At 36.8% G+C, this 20,591-nt stretch overlaps 1 pseudogene; it reads right to left on the reverse strand.

The window, feature by feature from the left end:
* Positions 1 to 4,124: 4,124 nt before the first annotated feature.
* Positions 4,125 to 4,230, reverse strand: LOC115830756 (annotated as a pseudogene).
* Between the last annotated feature and the right edge of the window lie 16,361 nt (positions 4,231 to 20,591).

The following is a 20,591-nucleotide window of genomic DNA, read 5'->3' on the forward strand; positions in this document are numbered from 1 at the left end:
AACCGTGGTGAATCTCGGTCTCTATTAAAAATACAAAAATTAGCAGGGTGTGGTGGCAGGCACTTGTAATCCAACTACTCAGGAGGCTTAGGCAGGAGAATCACTTGAACGCAGGAGGCAGAGGTTGCAGTGAGCCGAGATCACGCCACTACCCTCCAGCCTGGGTGACAGAGTGAGACTCTGTCTCAAAGAAAGAAAAGAAAAAAAGAACACAGGATGGCAAAGACATACTCAGCGTGCAGGTTTTTTTTTTTTTTTTTTTTTTGAGACAGAGTCTCGCTCTGTCGCCCAGGCTGGAATGCAGTGGCGCAATCTCGGCTCACTGCAAGCTCTGCCTCCCGGGTTCACACCATTCTCCTGCCTCAGCCTCTCCAAGTAGCTGGGACCACAGGCGCCTGCCACCACGCCTGGCTAATTTTTTTGTATTTTTAGTAGAGACGGGGTTTCACCGTGGTCTCGATCTCCTGACCTCATGATCCGCCCGCCTCGGCCTCCCAAAGTGCTGGGATTACAAGCGTGAGCCACTGCGCCCGGCCCAGCATGCAGGTTTTGAGTAAATGCAGTAGAGTAGGCTCTAGAATGCTAATGGAGGGATAGGCCTTAGGAGGAGGAAATGGTATTCGCTTCTTTTAGGAAGGAAGGAAGATAGCACGTGTGTAGATTCTTATGTACACAGGTCTCAATGTTTTGAATCAAGAAGATGAAAAGATTCCATCAGATAGCCTCAAGTTAGTGCCTCATCTTCTGGGCCATGAGTGTGGGGCACACTTGGAGGTTTCATGAGAGGAGAAAAATTTTGAAATAACTCTTGCCAATTGTGGCAGATCATCAACAGATTAGCAGAATATTGCCATGCAGGTTTGAGAGTCTGTTGAAATAAGAGTTAATGGTTTAATTTGATAGCAAAGTACAGCACTTTCTCCAGAAAGGCTTTCTCCTAGTAAGGCTATTAGGGTACAAGAGTATAAATACCTGCTATAGAGAGGGCTATGTCACACCAGAAGACCTATCTCGGTTTAATTAAGGAAAATTAGCTGCTAAATTCAAAAAAGTACAGTTTCTCATTTCTAAATAATCATTGTAGTCAAAATACTAAAACGAAAGTTATAGAATGGAGTTTAAACAGAGCTTGGGCTCGTGGGTCAGGCGGCCTTGGTTGGAATTCCAGCTCTGCATTTACTTAGCTGAATATCCTTGGACAAATTGGTTCACCTTCCAGTGCCACCACTGTCTCATCTGTAAATTGGGCTAATTAATGGAAAATAGAACAGTGCTTGCACATAATAAGTGCTCAGCAGTGTGGGGCAGCCTGCTCAGGACTTCATAAAGAGTAAGTCAAGGAACCAACAAACCAGAGAGTCTGGCTTGAGTCCAGGTTCTTAAATATTATTCAGGGACTGTTCAGAAAGCCCAAATGTTAGCTGCAATTTTAAAAATTTAAGTGTGACTTTTAAAAGTATGCTTTCATTTTTTGTTTGTTCATTCAAAATCAATAAAGAATAAATACTTTATAAAACATTCTCTTTCAAGACTGTCCTTGGGTCATACAATGGATTGACATTTTTATACCAATAGGCTACGTCTAGATTTCACTCAACATGGTGGCATTTAGATGTCAATAAATGTGAGTGTTTGATACTATATTAGCACAAAACTAAGTCTCTTAGGAAAATACAATGGTCACTTGAATGGATAAAATTGGTAGATAATAGAAAAATTTGTGTTTTGTATCTCTCAAGAAAAAGTGTTACCCAAATCGGTTTTTAGGCTTTGAAGCCAAATCTATAAAATAATCACATTTTCATAACAATTATACTGGGGTTTTTGGTTAGAAGGATAACACAATATATCAGTCCATATGTATATACCTAACTTCCTGTGGTGTGTCTTCAAAATAAGAAAAAGAAATTAATTGAAGAATTATGGAACAAAAAGCGCAAATTTTCTTTTACTCCAATTAGTAGGGTCAAGTCAAAAGTGAAAAAAATTAAAAGGAAAAATAAAAGTGAATACGACAGTAAATAGTAAATATACCAAAAAATCCTAGAATACACTAAAGCTATCCAAAGAGATAAATGTCCTCTAAACATTTTTTTTTGTTTTATAAGATAAAACAAATGTTTAGGAAAGTTTAGAATTGGATCCTAGTCAGATTTTAAAATTTCACCGATTTTAGGAACCATTTTCTGTTAAATCATATAAACACAAATAATAATACAGTTTACAATGAAGTACTATTTTACATCTTTAAAAAATGAAGAATAAGTTTAAGTAGTGGAATCACACACTAGTCTTCTGATTTCACTAGACCCTCTTTCCAATTCCCACAGCTTTGACATCGTTAATAACCTTCTCATTTTGGAAGCCTGAAGGGCTCATAATTTTTATTATAATAGCTTTCATATTTCTATTTTTATATTATTTTAGATTATGCCTCTTTCTTTTTTCCCTTAAATGTGGCTCCCTCTATGGATACTCTTTGGTCTTCTTTCAATTTTTCTGCACATTTCCTCTAATGATTGTTACAGCTTGAATTCCATACGTGAAAATAAGTAATTCACAATCTAAGCTGTTGGGACTTTAAAATATTTTGAGCCTTAAGGGAATGTAATTATGAAACCTGAGTCACATAAACAGGCAGCTATAACCTAGGCAGCTGTAACATTTGTTTTTCTGATTATATGTTAGCATTTTTACTTACATTGTTTTATAAAATATTGTAAATGACTGAGAGGTGCTGGGGAATACTTCTCTCTTACCTATTGGTCTTAATTACAAATTATCTTCTCTCTTTCCTCTCTCCCACAAAGACTTCATGAGTATCACATTGTTTAAGAGGGAATGTTAAATACACTCTTTTGAATTAGAAAGAAAAATAAAGCAAGATGTATGAAAAAGAAGACAAACTGCAGCTACATTGCTGTAATTCGTAAACTAGCCTTGTATAGAAAATGTTACAATCCTACAAAATTTCATTGCTTTCTACCTATATAAGTGGACCTCAACTTTTAGCTTTGGAGTACTGATCCCATTCCTTTGGAGTGTGTTACCTGAATGGCTATTCTTAGCTTTACACTTGAATAAACTCTTTTAATATGGATTCTGATCCTTTCAATTATTTCAGGTTGGCACTGGTAAACTTGCAAAACCTTCTTAACAGTCCTGATTGTTCACAGGAGTGACATTCTATCACATTTGCTCTATTACATAGACTATTCAAGGGACTCATATCCCATCACCTTTTCCATAGTTTCATGGTTAGCTATAATTTTATGATGCACCTAGGTTCATAAGTGAGCCTATATTTTTCCTTTTGCTATCTCCTTTATCTGTTTTTGTAATTTATAAAATCAATAGAAATCAAAAAATATTTTGGACTTAACCAAAAACATAGGATCTTTATGATGAAAGTGAATATATAGAAAGACATTTCATGATCTTGGATGGATTACTTAGTATTGTATAAATATACATTCTTCACAAATTATATATTACATACAAATAAATAAAAATATATAAATAAAAATATTACAAAGACAGCAATAAAAGCAGTGTGGATTAGTGCAAGAACAGAACAGATCAATGCAAAAGATTAGAGAACAACAGAGACAGACCTCTGTATAAAGGTAATTTGTGGAGATATACAAACATACCTAAGAATGACCCCTAAGTCAATGGGAAATAGATGTGTTGTAAAAAACAAAATAAGGCTGTCCAACTCTATGGAAAAATAATAAAACTTAATTCCTACTGAGTACAATGTGATCTCTAGTTAAATTAAACCTCACTGTGACAGGTAAAACAATAACCATTCATGAAAAAGTCTCCTCTCTAATAAAAATCTTAAATTTTCAAAGCATAACCCATAAGGCAAAGAAATTTATGAATTTAATTCCATTCAAATAAAACATTTCTTTCAAAAAGGGAAGAAGTTAATAGACAAATGGCAAAATGATAGAAGAGATTTGCAATCTTAGAGCCTACTAAAGTTTTAAGATTTCTTAGTCATTAAAATATCTTATCTTTACAAAAAATTATTTAGTTTACCGAAGCTGTTGAAATGGAATTTTATTCTTTTATCATAAATGTATATTATTTTATCATTTTAAAATGATTATTGCAAGATAGGTTGTATGAATGTATAATACCAGTGGAGAAAATAAACATTGTGTTTTAAACTGATAAGAAGAGATACTACACTTGATCTTAGCCAAAAGGCTGAGATGTGATTAACACTGTGTTTTGTAGAGTGTGGTTCAATAGCCATTCCCATTAGAACCTGGAGAATTGGTTAAAACATATTCCCAGTTCTACACCAGCCCTATTTAAATTCACTGTGATATTAGATAGTTTTCCCCCATGCTGTTGGAAGTGAGGTCTGTCCTTTCTCCTAGCTATGACTGTAGTGAGCAAGATTAGTTTCTTCCTAGGAGACTCTGTAGGGATGTACAATTTCTTGCAAAGGTTGATCCTCAAATTTGTTCTCCAAAGATTTTTACCATTCTTTAGCTACTTGCAGTTATTTCCACAGTAGTTTAATTGTATTTTCTCTGTATATGAGGTACAGTTGATTTTATGGAACTGTGTTTCCTTTGGACAGGTTGAACTATTTAGTTTTCACATGAGTAGCTATGTTTTAAAAATCCATAATCTGACAAAATTGCTGTTTTTCTCATAGTGTGCCCTATCCTAAATGATACTGCTGGTGGAAGGATGAGCAGAAAAGTAGGTACAGTATGACGAGAAAAATAAAAACATTTGGGGGAATAAAGATGGCCATTTTCCCACAAAGATGCTTTAGACCTTGGTGGTTCTGAGTGCCTGCTGCTTAAGAATAGGTATCTCTTACCCATGTTCAAATTGGAAAATTTAAAGAGTTTTAGGATTAAAGAGAACAGCATTTTGTATATTATCATAATCCTGCTACCATCTTGGTAGCGACTTTGCTGATTACATGTTAGGGTGATCAATGTTGATTTTCAAGTGATTAGGGAAGATTAAGGGTATTCAAACTTTCTGTAAAGGGCCAGAAGATAAATAATTTAAATTTTGTGGGCCATATGCTGTCTGTCACAACCACTCAACTCTGCCATTGTAGTGTGAAAATAGCCATAGACAATACACAAACAATGGGCATGGCTTTGTTCCAATAAAACTTGGTAAGAACAGACATTAGATTTGGCCCAAAACCATAGTTTCCACACCTTTGGTCCAGATACGAGCATGCTGGCTCATGTTTGGTTGTGGTATATGTGTCAGGAGTGGTTATCCTTCCATAAAGGTCAAGACTCTGGCAATGAGCAGAGGGACTTGTGTTGGTAACAGAAAAATAAATATCTTGGGATAGAGATTTATCCACACAAATAAAGTCAGGGCTAATTGAATGAAAATGTGTTTACAGTGACAAATTAATGCCCTTACAGCATTAAAGAAATATAAACTAGTGGATTTCTACTTCCATGGAGATTTTATGTAACACAATGGCCTTTTCACTATGCCATTTTATGTAATTACCATTAGCACAGAGGCTATTAATTCAATATAATCAAGGAATGTAAAGGTCAGCTAACACTGTGCTATGTCCAGCACTAAATATTTCTTTCCATTTTTCCACATTTTATAATCGAGTTTTCTTGTCAGACTTTTCAATATTATTTTGAGGTTTGGCTGTTCCTGCCAAAATGAAGTGAAATTATTAACAAGAAATTGTCAGCATTCATTCACATTAAAAATTCCATTTAATATATATATTTTTTCTGTTACATTAAGCAGAAGAGGCTTTCATTTATCTCAGATGTACCCATGCTTGCTGTGGGTGAACGGAAGGAACATCACTTATTGATCTCAGTCAGAATTAATGAGCAATAGTTACTTGTGAGCCTGTGTTCTTCTGTCATCTTTCTTCTTCTCTTGCCCAGTGATCCAAACCACCATTATAATGGGCTTCCTTTGTACATTTATCATGTCTTTACTGATTGGGCGGTATTTGAAAGTCAGGCACTTTGAGCTTGTAACCCTGACTTTCACATGTCAGCCACATGTATAGTGTTGTGTTTTTAAAACATGGCACTCTATTACTCTCCAGTTTCTCCACAAGTGAAATAAACTTAGAAAATACATTTTTATATAATATATGACACTAAAAAAGTAAACTAATTAAAAAATTACTTAACAGGGAAAATAAAAATTGCTAAAAGCACTATCTTATTATTGAGTCTCAAACCTGAAAGAATTTTCTAGAGGTCTCGGTTCATCTTCATAAGATCTATGTTTAAAGCATGCCAGAAAAATGTGTGCTAATTTTATGAAAGTTCTTGGAAAGCATATTGGATTTCATCATGTCACTACTCTTTGAGGAGTAGTATACTCAATATGGTACAGCATACTGACAGAAGCAAACAAACTATAGGTCATGTGATTACTAGTGCTTACCTCCTCTACTTCACAGTCCTTACACAATTTTTTTCCCATTTATTTCACAATCTTTATTTTCTCTTTTTTTCCATATCCCTTTCATCATTGGAGTTTCAGCACTTATTGTTACCTAGTTTACTGAATTTATCTTCTGATTAGTCATCAAAACATCAGCCTTGACTTCTGTAATTCATCCTTCACACTATCATAAAAATGACTTTTCTTGCAAAAATGGTTGTTACTTTCCTGCTCAAAAGTCTTCAAAGATTTCTAATTGTTTACAGGAAGAAAATTTAGACTCCTAGGCATGCTATTTTAGGCATGCTGTCTTAGCAAAGCAGAGCTTAAGACCAAGATCTTCATGCACATGATTTATTTGGGAAGTGATCCAGGGAGCAGGAACCTTTTGAGGAATCTTAGGTTCTCAGATTCTCAAATGTATTGAAGAACTCTCTGCTGGAGACTAAAAAGGGAAGTATTTGTTCTTCGGTTCCTTTTCCTTCCTGGTGAAGAGGAGCTCTGTGGGTTTCAATGGTCCTACCCATCTGGCTTGTACATGCATAATTGCCACGTGTGATCCTACAGGTGTCTCTACCATATTATCAGAGAATGTCCTGGACAGGAAGTAAGAAGTATGGGACATGGGAAGGCAACATCCTGTAAGAATGCTCCTGCCCAAAGTATGCATGGAAATGATTTCCACATTAGTGGCTGGAGTTAGAGATGGGGCTATTAGGATTTGAAGTAGCACCCAAGAATTGTCAAAATCATGTGGCATAAAAATGCTTCTTACATTATGTGACTTGAATTTCTGTCCAATCGGATATTTCATCATTCTTTTTCCATGTCCAGACCAAACGTATAGAGGCTACTAACTTGCTTATTAATTAATTTATTCATTAAAAGTTTGTTGAGCGAGATTATGTATCAGGTAACCTTTTAGACATTGGGGAAGCAGAGAAGTTTCCAGGCCTCATGCAGGTTGTATTTGACTTGGAGGAGGCAAATAACAAACAGGTAAAGATATGAATGTGATGATTTCTGTTAGTGGTAAGGGTGATAAAGATAATAAAGCAAGGCAATAAGATAAGTAGAGTAGAGGAAGGGCTGAGTGAAATCCTCTCCCTGGAAATTACATGTGACCTGCAGTTTAAAGGATGAAAGTGAAAAACCTATGCAAGAATCTGGGGACAGTATGCTGCAGGTGAAGATAATAAAAGTGCAAAAAATCTAGAGCTGCAAATCAGTTTTGTGTGTTCTAAAGGGAGGGAGAAGGCTATATGGTTAAAGTCTAGTGAATAGAAGAGAGAGTGAAGAGAAGAAGAAATATAGGTAGGACTAGAATTTGTAGATCTCTTTAAGTCAAGGTAAGAAGTTTGGATTTTAGTAAAATTTCATTAAAATATCATCGAAGGGATTTAAGAAGAGAATAAATATGATATGATTTGCATTTCATAAAAATGGCTCTGGCTACTATAAGGATTTCCCTGGGACTTGAACCTTTCCCACCCTGTGCCATTGAAGATGCTGCCTTTATAATACATATCACCATTTGAATGTGTTTTCCTTACAGGATGTAACTCTTCTTGAGGGAGGGCACCATGTCTTCATATTTTTGTAGACAGTGCACCTCACATATTACAATTACTAAATACATGTTTGATAATAAATGTTATAAGATGGATAGATGAATGAATGCAGGTCTACAAGGCTGTTTCAATAAGTGATAGTAGAATATGAAGACTACACAGCATACAGAGTAGTGGTTTTTCTGAACTATTATTCAATGCCCGAATATTTTCTAATCCTCTACATCTAAGTCTTAAGATGACATCCCTGTGTTGTGCTTATGTTCGACTTGTGACTTACTCTGCCTTTCACATCGTTCCCTCCTCTTCCGCTGAATAGCTTAGATGTTTTTCACTGTGAAGTTAATTTTATTTCAGTAAGTACAAGAGAAGTAGTAGAGTATAGGTTTAAGAGTACAGAAATTGGAGTGAGGAAACAAGAATTTAAAGGGTGAATTAAAATATGAACTTGAGACAGTGCAAGGAAGATCCAATGCTCTAAAAAGGCATTGGTGACTTTGAAAATCTTTTCAGAATGTAGAAATAGGACAGCCTTGCAGGTGCTTGAGCTGTATAGTTAGATTTTGCGATTCAATCATGAATGTACTATTCATTAGCTCAGTGACCTTGAGTAAGTCACTTAATCTTAATAAACCTCAATTTCTTCATGTATTTTATGTGAATAACAGTGTATACTCCATGGGATCCTTGTGAGGTTTAAGTAACCTAATAGTATATGAAATGCTTAGTACAATTTTGGACACATTTTATACTCTCTAAACTGGTAGTATTATTCTTAGTAACCAAAATATGTCTTGAAAGAGAATGACACAGTAATAGCCTTTTCCAACTGTAGTGATTAAATTAATTATTGGTTGCTGATATTTCCAGGAGAGTTGATTTGCAGAGTATTTTCATTGAGGCACAGAGCTACAGTCCAAGCTCCTTTGATTTCTGTTTTGATTTCCAACCTAGGATCAAAATAAATCAATTTCTGAATCTTGCAATGAATCCATTATCCTTAAGGAGGGAGCATTTGGAAGACCAATTATAAAATTAAAAAGAATTCAGAATATTGCTGAGTAGAACTATAATCCTATTTCTCTATGTAATTTTACATATGCAATTTTAGAATAATTCTACTTTGTTGGCTAAAAACAATTTTGGTTAAAAGTGGTAGAAAATTCAACTCTAAGTGGCTAAACAGAGAGTAGTTTATTTTTCTCTCATATAAGAAAAAGTTGAACTGTTTATCAAAGCTGTTAATCAGTGTTTTGATTTCCTTCCTTCTTGGAAAATTGATAGAATAGTACAATTCTATATGATAGATTTATGCTTCTTTCTTCCTTAAAGTTAGGTGTAGCTATAGTTGCTTTGGCCAATGGAATGTGAGCATGTGTGGCATTTCTGGGCAGAAGCCTTGGAGAGTTAGCATTTCTGCCAAGCTCCCTTCCCTCTGCCATGATGATTGGTGATATATCACATGACAGTCTAATGGAACACAGCCTTCACTGACCACTGGGGTTTTGAGGTTGTTGGTTACAGCAGCATATTCAACTGATAAATAGCCTCACTAACACAAACCATAGATGACATCAGCTTTATCATATCCTGTTTTATTATCTCTGTTTTCATTTTCATTCCTATCATATCATATTCTCAAGATGGCTGCAGCAACTCCAGGAATCATTTTAGTGTTCAAAGCAGGAAGAATTGGTAAAGAGGGGGTGATACCAGGCACATTATTCATTTTACCAAGAATGCAAAAGATATTCTGGGAAGCTTTTCAGACCTCCCCTTACATCTGCTTGGCCAGGAGAACTGGGTTAAATGGTTGCCACTAGTTACAAGAGAAGTTGTAAAGTGGGCATAGTTCCATCCCAAAAGAAACTGAGAAGACGTGGGGATGTGATATTGATCAGGCCACTGACAGTGTATGCCACAAGGGCACAGTTACCATAGCAAGTGTTCCTTTTTCCAAATGAAGTTGGAAACACTCCAGTAGGATCAACTCAAAATCCCCATTTCAAGTCAGCAATCAACTATAGAAAACCACTTTTGGATTAATTCTCCCCCGCACTGTATCCCAATGCATCAGTTTTATGAGCTAAACCCTATTTCTCAAATTGTTATTGGACAGCTATATGGGCAATAGTAAAAAAAAAAAAAAATGACTGAGGCAAGATATATCAGTTCTGTTACTTCTTCCTATCTACAAGTCGCCACATTTTGGTAAGCAAGAGAGTTAGTTTGATCTGGTCATAATAGTCTTTCATAAAAAATGCTAAAGGGACTTATTTTTTGAAAACATAAGCAATTATTATTTCAGTTATTACTCAAATCATCATCATCTTTTGGAAACTTAAAATTGACTGGTAGTTTGTTCGGAAGTCCTAGTATATATTGGAATTGCTGATTTTTAATATCCAGGCTATAATACTTTCACTTTTTTCATATTTTCCATTTTTGGGAAATAACATGTACTGCTCTTGTCTTTTAAAAAAATGAAATGTCTTTAAAATGACATGCCCTTTTTTTTAGGGAAGTTCCATTTTTAATTTGGACTTCTTGATGTTCATTATACAAAATCAATGTAGCTTTTTATATTTTAAAATTCTCTGTTGATGGTATAATGTGTTCAGCATATGTATGGGGGCGGTGGCTGAGAAGACAGGCATTTAAGCAACAGTTTGTCCTAAACTTGAGGGCTCCCTTTGATTTGGTTTAAAAATATAGTCACTAGTCATTTTTTCAGTTTCTTGAAGAGCTTAATAATATAGATATGTACTAAGCCTCCTAATGTTTATAGCTCTGTTTTTTCCTCTGAGGCTAACTTATAAGGCAAACACTCTCTCTTGATTTTGATACATGTAAAGTTGGGCTGAAACTGCTGTTTCCATGTTCTGCTTGACCATTGACGTTGTGATTTTGGAAGACGTGTATGGTTCACTCTGTAGTAGCTTCCCTTTAGCAAAGCATTCAACAGAGCCTTCAGTTTCCCTTTCCAGCTTTTCCTTTGGTCTACTGGTTTATCATAAATAATTCGAAGGCATTGGTCACTTAGAAAATGTAACCAAGGACTGGGCCTACCAAGATCTTTCCAGAATAAAGCCTATGTGGTTTATGACCAGATCTCAGTCCTATGAATTTGTGAAACTCTTTGGAAAGCCATGTGATACTTTTACATTTGGAATAAAATGTGTTAATTACATTTTAATTGAGATTAAAAGTAACGGAATATCCTTTAAAAATACTTAAAGCTTTAAGACTCATTAAGTTGCTTAATGTTATAAACAAGCTTAAGTTTATTAAAATTAAAGAAAAGGATTACAGAATTTGTGAATTCAGGGAGTTCACTTGCTCAATGTGCAGTAAAAAATTAACCTTGCCCAGAGACTCATTCGGCCCTTAACTAGCTTCTGGGAGATAAACTTTAAGCCCTTGGAACGTCCTGCTTGATAAAAGTGTCTGTTTACCAGGGGCCTTGGGCCATTCCAGATACTTGATGACTTATGGTGGAGAACTTGGGCCATGCAGTATTAACTTGATACTTGAGGGGCTGGGGATAGGTCAGCCAGGCAGGTGGTTAGCGATGTTTATGTGGCCAAGCCATAATAAAACTCTGAACACCAAGATTTGGGTGAGTTTCCCTGTTTGGCAATACTACATGCGTGCTGTTAAGAAAAACCATTGCTATCTGCGTTGTAACCATAAGTCCATTTATCAATACTCAGCAAGTCAATACACTGAGACAGGGTTGCATCAGATAAAGGGGTTTAATTGTAGGACTGCTGAATGAGAGGATGGGAGGAAATCTCAAATCCATCTCCCTGTAGAGTTTGGGACTAGAGGTTTTAAGGGTTTTGGAGTGGGCTGACGTGAAGAGTACAGGGTGAAGTGATAGGTCAAAGAGCAGAAGAAACTGTATTCCTATGTTGATTCTGTTCCTCTCTGGGGTCTTCAAACTGGTTGGCCTCAGCTGTTTTGTTGGAATTCAGGATCTGAAAAACATCTTAAGCAATTCTTAAACAAAACAAAAGCCTTGTGATTCTAACATCAGAAATCTTATCTATTGGAACAGTAGGGATGCAAATGTTATCTAGTGACTTTTGGTTACAAGGAAGTGGGTCAAAGTGCAGCCTGATTAATGCTTAATTTTACCTATACTTCTGTCCAGAATTCTTGTTGTCCAGAATTCTGTCCAGAAGCCTTGTGAGGACGAGTTCAGCATGACTTTACCAGGAAAGGACAAGTGGAAGCACCATCAAGCACCACACTTGGTCTCTCATGGACCCTGCTCTTGGCAGCTCTTCCCTTTGTTGATTTTAACCTGTATCTTTTCACTGTAATAAACTGTTGGTGAATATAATGGCTTTCTGAGTTCTGTAATTCCTCCTAGTCAATTCCTCCTAGTCAAATCCAGGGTAATCTTGGAGACCTTCTGAATTACATTTAGATTGTCATCCTTTAGCTACCGGAAATTTGCTTTAAGTCTAAAAATAGTTACAAAGAATCCCCACCACTTTCTTCCACAGGCTCAGTGCACCACAAAGTCTCCTTCTTTGGTAGACTCAGAAATGCTGCAATTAGATGTGTTGGATGGTGGTTACACCTGCTTCACTGCACTCCCATGAGGGGAGGTGATGGATGGTTTCTGATGCAGGTGGTTCTTTGCTTTATTACTAGTGAACATGACCCTCACAAATTCTGTCCTTCACTGATGCTATGGTCGTCAGCCTAGGAAGAATTGGGAAGGAGATTAAGAATGTTTTCATCTGGCTGGGCGCGGTAACTCAGGCCTGTAATCCCAACACTTTGGGAGGCCGAGGCAGGTGGATCACGTGAGGTCAGGAGTTCGAGAGCAGCTTGGCCAACATGGTGAAACCCCATCTCTACTAAAAACACAAAAAAATTAGCCAGGCCTGGTAGCGTGCGCCTGTAGTTCCAGCTACTTGGAAGGCTGAGGCAGGAGAATCACTTGAACCTGGGAGGCTGAGGTTGCAGTGAGCCGAGATCATGCCATTGCAGTCCAGCCTGGGTGACAAGAGTGAAACTCTCTCTCAAAAAAAAGAAAAAGAAAAAGAAAAAAAAGGTTTTCATCCAGACATCCAGTTTCTTTCTTCCTCCTAACGTAATATCTCATTGCCTCAGCTTCCATTTTCCTGAACTTAGGCTATATTCTCAAATTACTGTCAACTAAACCCTGCTAGTGTAAGCTAAACATGGCTTAGAACACTCCCTTTTGGAGCATTTCATTTATGATTAGGGATACTGAACACTGGCTTTCTGAAGGAGAAGAAGTATTTGGGGACAAAAAATTTTTCACTGCTTGTTTTCAATGGCCCCATTGGGCATGGGGAGATCAGAAAAGTGTCTTTTCTGATGTGACCCAGTATTACTCCTGAAAAGATAAGTTGAATTGATTTGGGAATAACTTCTCTTCACTTAGCCATTTGAAATGATCTCTTTCAGGCTTATTGGTATTTCTCTACATGTTCTTATGCCAGTAATATCTCCCTCTTCACCCAGATGAGAGGTCTAAAGTTCTTTATAACATGTTGAGTAGAAATTCTAGAACCTCTGGGACTCTCACCAGGAAACTCCTTGCTAATCTTGCACCACCTACTGTTAGGGTCTTTGCTTTCCCCCAGGTTTTTACCTCTTTATCCCAGCTCTCTGGAATTAACCTTTATTTTGATTCTTTCTTTAATTGTAGACTCAACCTGTATTCCCCGTGGCTTCTGTCTTGACTTCGTGTACATCTCTGTAGCTCTCATTACACTTGTCTCATCACATATCTTCCCCTGTAGGGTGAAATAACTGTGTCAACTATGTTCCCACTTGTGTTCCCAGTACCTAACACAGTTCCAAAAAAATAGTAGTTGCTCAATAATCATTTGTTGGATTGATGAATGAATGAGAGCTAGGCATATTTCCACTTTCATATCTGAACTGCCTCCAGGAATGTCAGTTTAAGTCAGAGACTTGGTACCTTTAGTTTCCTGACTTGAGCTTTTTGAGACTTTAGGGGTTATAATTTAAAAGCTCTTTTTTTGTAGCTTGATGAATAAGAAAATCAATGAAATTTTTTTTTCCAAACAAAAAGGCAGCAAACTATCAAAAAATCCTGTAGAATATTTATTTAAAATCAATACTTAGGAAGATCAGAGAGAAAATAATTGCTATCTACAATACAAAATAAAAATCAGGCCACTGGAGGGGGGCTGGGAAACAGAGAGGCTTCTTACAAATTGTCATTCTTCAATTAAAGATTGCTTTCTATTTTGGTAGCATCTCTGCTGAGAGCATTCCCACAGTTTTTAATAGCTCAGTTTCAGCTGTCAGGAACATTTGTGTTAATTTTTCCTGTTCAGTACACATAAGAATTTCTGTGCCTGTTGTTTGCAGATACCAAAGTCTGCTTCCTAATAATGTGACTGAATATGTCCATCAAATATAGCTGTAAAAATTCCCTTCTGTTTGTTGAAAACCCTGGGATGTTATAAGATTTTTCTGCTGGGATATCAAATCATATTAAAAATTAAATGTAACAGTAGGCCAATTTAGAGATATTTCTTTTGCTATGTTAGTATGCTCTGGTGAAAATGAAGAAAGGATACCATATGATTACATTTTTTGACCTTATTATTATCATCAAGAGGGCGATCTGCACATCATTTTGAAAACATTAACTATACATGGAAAACAGGTACATTAAGAATTAGACAAACATTACTCCTGCATTCTCAGTGGATTCAAATGCTTCCTGTTCTCAATAATCGTTTGAATCCTCTCCATATTGGGTATATTCATTGCTGTAACTGCTATTAAACATTGTTGCTACAATTAACAGTTTCATAAAATTCCCATTTGTTATTTCACAGCTCTGTAGCTCAGAAGTCCAGGTGCCGTGTAGCTCAGCTGTTTCTCTGATCTGGGTTTCAAGGACAAATTCAAGGTGTTGGCAAGGTGCATTCTTTTCTGGAGGCTCTAGGGATGAATCTCCTTTCAAGTTCTCTTGGATTGTTGGTAGTGTAATTCCATGGAGTTACAGGACTGAGGTCTCAATGTACTCATTGGCTGTTGCCTGGGGATTCTCAGCTTCTAGAGGCTGCCTGCATTCCCTGGTTTGTGGCCTCCTTCCTCCATTTTTAACACCAGCAATGGAAATTTGAGTCTTTTTATGCTTCTACCTCCCCTTCTTCATTATCTTTATTCTGCTTTCCTCTTCTGTGGCATCTCTCTCCTGATTCTTGCTGGAAAAATTTCTCAGCTTTAAAGGGCTCAGTTGATGATATAGAGTACACCAGGGTAATCCAGGAAAATTTCCTTATCTTAAGGTCCATAACCTTAATTATACCTGCAAAGTATGTCACAGTAATTGGTTAATGTTTAATTAGCTAAGTGTTAGGAATCTTGGAAGAACAGGGGTGGCAAGTAAAGCCAATGTGCATGGACAGTAGATGTCAATGTCACCACTGACCCCATGTGTGATAGTGTGTGAGTTAAATAACTGCAATAACCCCTGTGCACTGAGGTCACGCTAGATTGCAGGCACTTTATACAGTGAGGACCTAATCCTTAAAACAACCCTGACATTTTGTGGATTATCATTTTAGTGATGAGAAGTAGAGATATAAAGTCACTAAGTAACTTTCCCACAATTACACAATTTTCAAGTTGTAGAGCAACAATTTGAGTCCAGATTTGATTGACTTCATCTGCTTGTCTTGTGGAATTAAAAAACAGGTGTATGCAGAGCACTCAGAAGAATGGTTCACATATATTTTATAACAGTTGAGTGGCAACTGGTGGGCTACTTTTTTTTACAATTTTCATTTATTTTATTCTCATTATCTACTCTCCAGCCCTCCCTAGCCCTTATTTTCTCACTATTGGCCATTTCTGCAAAATAAAAGGAAGTGCTATACTAATCAGCAAGAAGGAAAAAAAAATTCTGGGTATTAAGAACTTACTGTATGCCAAGCATAGTGCTAGATATTTTTTTTCTTTTTTTTTATTAATTTTTTTTGCACACAAAACAATAAACATTTTCTAAAAATACATACAAACAAAAAGATGCGTATCAAACATATTAGGAAGGTTGCACATGGGAAGTCGGGGAATAGAAATGGGGGGTGGGAATTAAAATAAATGAGAGAGGGACTTTATATGGATCAGTGATAATAACTCAATCCTCTATTTGACAAAGAAGAAGGAGAAGGAAGAGGAAGAAAAAGAAAGTGGGATAAAGGATCAGAAAGGGAGGAAAATAGAAAAAATTAGAATATGACTCCAGGGTAGACCTGTTTTGTTGTCACTGAGTTGGTTGGTTGGTTTATCTGTTGTATTTTTCATGTTTCGCCATGTTGGCCAGACTGGTCCCGAACTCCTAGCCTGAAGTGATCAACCCGCCTCGGCCCCCCAGAGTGCCGGGACCACAGGCGTGAGCCACCACGTCCAGCCCCCACATTGCTTCTGGCCTCCGTGGTAGACCTCCCAGACGGGGCGGTCGGGCAGAGGCGCTCCCCACATCCCAGACGGAGCGGCCGGGCAGAGGCGCTCCTCACTTCCCAGACGGGCTGGCCAGGCAGAGACGCTCCTCACTTCTTCCCAGATGGGGCGGCCAGGCAGAGGTGCTCCTCACTTCTTCCCAGACAGGGCGGCCGGGCATAGGTGCTCCTCATTTCTTCCCAGACAGGGCGGCCGGGCAGAGGTGCTCCTCACTTCCCAGACAGGGCGACCGGGTAGACGCGTTGCTCATTTCTTCCCAGACGGGGCGGCTGGGCAGAGATGCTCCTAACTTCTTCCCAGACGGGGCGGCCGGGCAGAGGCGCTCCTCACCTCCCAGACGATGTGTTTTCTCATTTATGTGCATCACATTTGAGGATGTCTGTAAAATAATGAATGTGATAATGTTTTAAGAAGCTGGAGTGGTGTGTGAAGGAAATATTTATTCAGTGCCCTCCAAGTACTGTGCGAACAAATTAATGATTCTATCACTTAATCCTCCTAATATTCATAAAAATTAATTTTTATTACTTCAATTTTAAAGATGGAAAAAACAGATGAGATACTGACAGAGGAAGCCACTTGATCAAGGATACAGCAATAAACTAATAAGGAAATTTGACCGAATCTGTCAAATCTCAAACTCAATTTCAGAACCAAAACAAATAAAAGTTCCCTTAAAAGTAGGCTTTTGTTTTGTTTTGTTTTTCTTTTTTTTGAGATGGAGTCTCACTCCATCACCCAGGCTGAAGTGCAGTGGCACAATCTCAGCTCACTGCAACCTCTGCCTCCTGGGTTCAAGCGATTCTCCTGTCTCAGCCTCCTGAATAGCTGGGATTACAGGTGTGCACAACCACGCCTGACTAATTTTTGTATTTTTAGTAAAGACAGGGTTTCACCATGTTGGCCAGGCTGGTCTCAAACTCCCGGCCTCAAATGATCTGCCGCCTCGGCCTCCCAGAGTGCTGAGATTACAGGCGTGAGCCACCAAGCCCAGCCAAAAGTAGACATTTAGAACTCAAATGACCAATACTGCCATTGTTAAATATTGTTTTAAAGTTTTTTTAAAAACTACCTTCTTAAACTGTATTAAATTAACTAATTGATTCAACAGCGTTTTATTACATACATGCCTTCTATATGCCAGGTTCTGTAGAAGGGCTGCAATAATGAATGAAGCATCTCTGTCAGGAAGCTGACTATTTTAGGGAGAGAAATGTAAACAAGTAATTAATATGTCTGAAAAATCCGTGAGAGAAAAATAAGAGACCTGTGCATAAAATAGGAAAGACTTCACAGGATAACATGGAATTTGTGTTGCGTTTTAAAGATGACTGGAAAATTCAGGAGTGGATGGAAGGAGTCTGCTAGGTAACAGGAAATGAATATACAAAGACATAAAGGCAAGAAAGCACACACTTTTGTATATAATTTGTTTGCAAGTATGTTTGTGTATGAACTCACTGAAGTGTAAACATGGACGGATTTTGTTTTTCCAATAAATATTCCCAACTCTGCTCTGTCAAATATCCTTCCTGCTGAGTAGCTGGTATTGTTAATATCTCTGATCCCATTCCTCAACTTTTCAATCTTTTTAGTTATTCAGAAGTCAGTCCCAATAACATCTCAACTCATAAGTTATTCAAAAGTAAGCTCCAATAACATTTCAACTTATAATTGATTCATAGTTTCCTCTTTCACTGCCCTTCCAGGGTGGTAAATAGTAATGGCAGATGTCACTTTCCTTCTTTCTTTCTATTTATCTCTACAGCTTATGCTCGCCCCTCTAAGAAATCTTTGGGTTTTGAATAACTTTATTTTCTGCTCTATTCTTCTGGTTATGTTCTTTTTTTTTTTTTTTTTTTTTTTTTTTTGAGGGAGTTTCACTCCTGTTGCCCAGGCTGGAGTGCGGTGGTGCAATAATTAGCACTAATGAAGGTGATATTGTAGGGAGATGGCGTTGTGTGTGGGGAAGGAAAGCATATCTATTCAATGCCCTCCAGGTAGTGGGCAAACAAGTTAATGATTCTGTCATTTAATCCTTATATTCATTAAAAATAATTTTTATTACTGTGCTCCCTTTTCCTTTCCCCTCGTGACTAGCATTGTTCAATGTTCTAGGCAGTGGTGATGGCTCAAAACCTGAACCACTGGCTTGTGGTTATCACATCAGACTTTTAAAATTTTAAACTCAAATATACTTTTCAAGATACATATTACATAAAAAATCAGAAAGAATAAACGTTTGTCAGATTACTTAAAAAATAAAAAATGGGTTATAAAAAGTAAAATATGTAAAAAAAAATGAGTATAATTTCAGCTTTGGAAGGGCACTTAGGTCATTAGATAAATGACTAACCCATTAATTTTACAGATGAGTAAATTACAGACTGTAGGGATTAAATGATTTCTTCAAACTAGCCAAATCAGTACTCTTTTCCTTTCTTTTTTTTTTTTTCCACAAAGCCTGGACTCTTATCAATTAGGAGTTAATGTGATTCTAAATGTTTTAATTTTATTAAATTAACACATATGCCTCATTTAACCTGAGTCTCTTCCTTCCAGTTGAGGCCCTCCTCGCTGTTCTCCTCTGTTAATGGCAGCAGTAGTCTACGTAACCTGTGGGTTTTTCCTGGACATTCCTTTCCTTGTCTCTCAACTTGCCTTCTTATTCAAGGATCAAAACTCCTGATTTTTCTTTTCTGTTTCACACGTTTTCACTTACAAACTTCTAAGAGTTTGAAAACTGTAAGCTATACTAACTGATAAGCAAGAATAGTTGTGACTGGCTTCTGCTCAGCTCAGAAAAATGTCTCACACAGTTGCTATGTACCTTATTCTATAAGCCTTTGTGTCCTTGTTTTTTCATTAGAAAAATTAGGCTTGTAGACATCTGTTATTCTACATCATGAGTGTGACTCTTAGTATGTAAACGTTTAAACTACAATTTTAATTAACTTTTATATTATTAGAGTTTGTATTATTACTTAAGAACAGATTTGAATTAGATAACTAATTCCTGATACTAACTCCACTATGTGTCAATGATATGATCTTTGGAAAGCTACTTTATTCTCTAAAATGGGACTAACATATCTATCTCATAAAATTTGAAGGCCAAAAGATTATTAGACTATTGGTAAGTGTTAATTCTCTTTTCATCTCTCAACCTCCTTTTTTTTTAAAGGATAAATAATTTGATGACTCTTAGTTTACTTGGTATAATATGAGTTAGGTTAGAGTTAGAGTAACTTTTGTGTCCACATCTTGGCAGTGAAGTTTATTTCAATAAAGTAATTTAATTGACCTTTATTAGTTTTATAGTTTTATAACTTTTGACAGATAGTTGCCTTTTATTTATTTTTTTAAACTGAGTCTGGCTTCTTCACTTAGGCTGGAGTGAAATGGCGCAATCTCACCTCACTGCAACCTGCACCTGCCAGGTTCAAGCAATTTTCCTGCCTCAGCCTCCCAAGTGGCTGAGATTACAGGCACATGCCAGCATGCTCCACTAATTTTTGTATTTTTAGTAGAGATGGGGTTTCACCATGTTGGCCAGGCTGGTCTCAAACTCCTGACCTCAAGTGATCCACCCACTTTGACCTCCCAAAGTGCTGAGATTACAGGTGTGAGCCACCGCACCCAGCCATGTGCCTTTTTAATAAATCTCTTTGGCAAGAAAATAGAGTCAAAGAAAGAATCATTAGTTTTATAATTCATATTCCTGCTTCTCTGATAAAATAATGCAGCATTAATAATCATATTTTTAGATGTGTTTGTGTTAATTTCAGCACTTTATTTTTTATCTGTTTTATTGGGATGTTTGTCATGAAAATCATTTGGTTTTCCTTATATGTCTTTATATCTGGTAATGCTAACATTATTCAGTATCCTTCTTTTTCAGTTTTTAAAATAGCTGCTTTTGCTTGATTAATTTGTATATAAGAAATTTCATAATCTTCTTATCTGGCTTCAGTAACATTCCTCTGTTATTTTTATTGGATTTTAGTTAAATGTATAGCTTATTTTAAGCAAAATTAACATCTTTATAATATTAAATATTTTTATCCTATAAAATGGCATGCTTTTCTATCTGTT

The sequence above is a fragment of the Nomascus leucogenys genome, chromosome 16, assembly GCF_006542625.1.
Source record: "Nomascus leucogenys isolate Asia chromosome 16, Asia_NLE_v1, whole genome shotgun sequence".
In the NCBI taxonomy this organism is placed as follows: Eukaryota; Metazoa; Chordata; class Mammalia; order Primates; family Hylobatidae; genus Nomascus; species Nomascus leucogenys.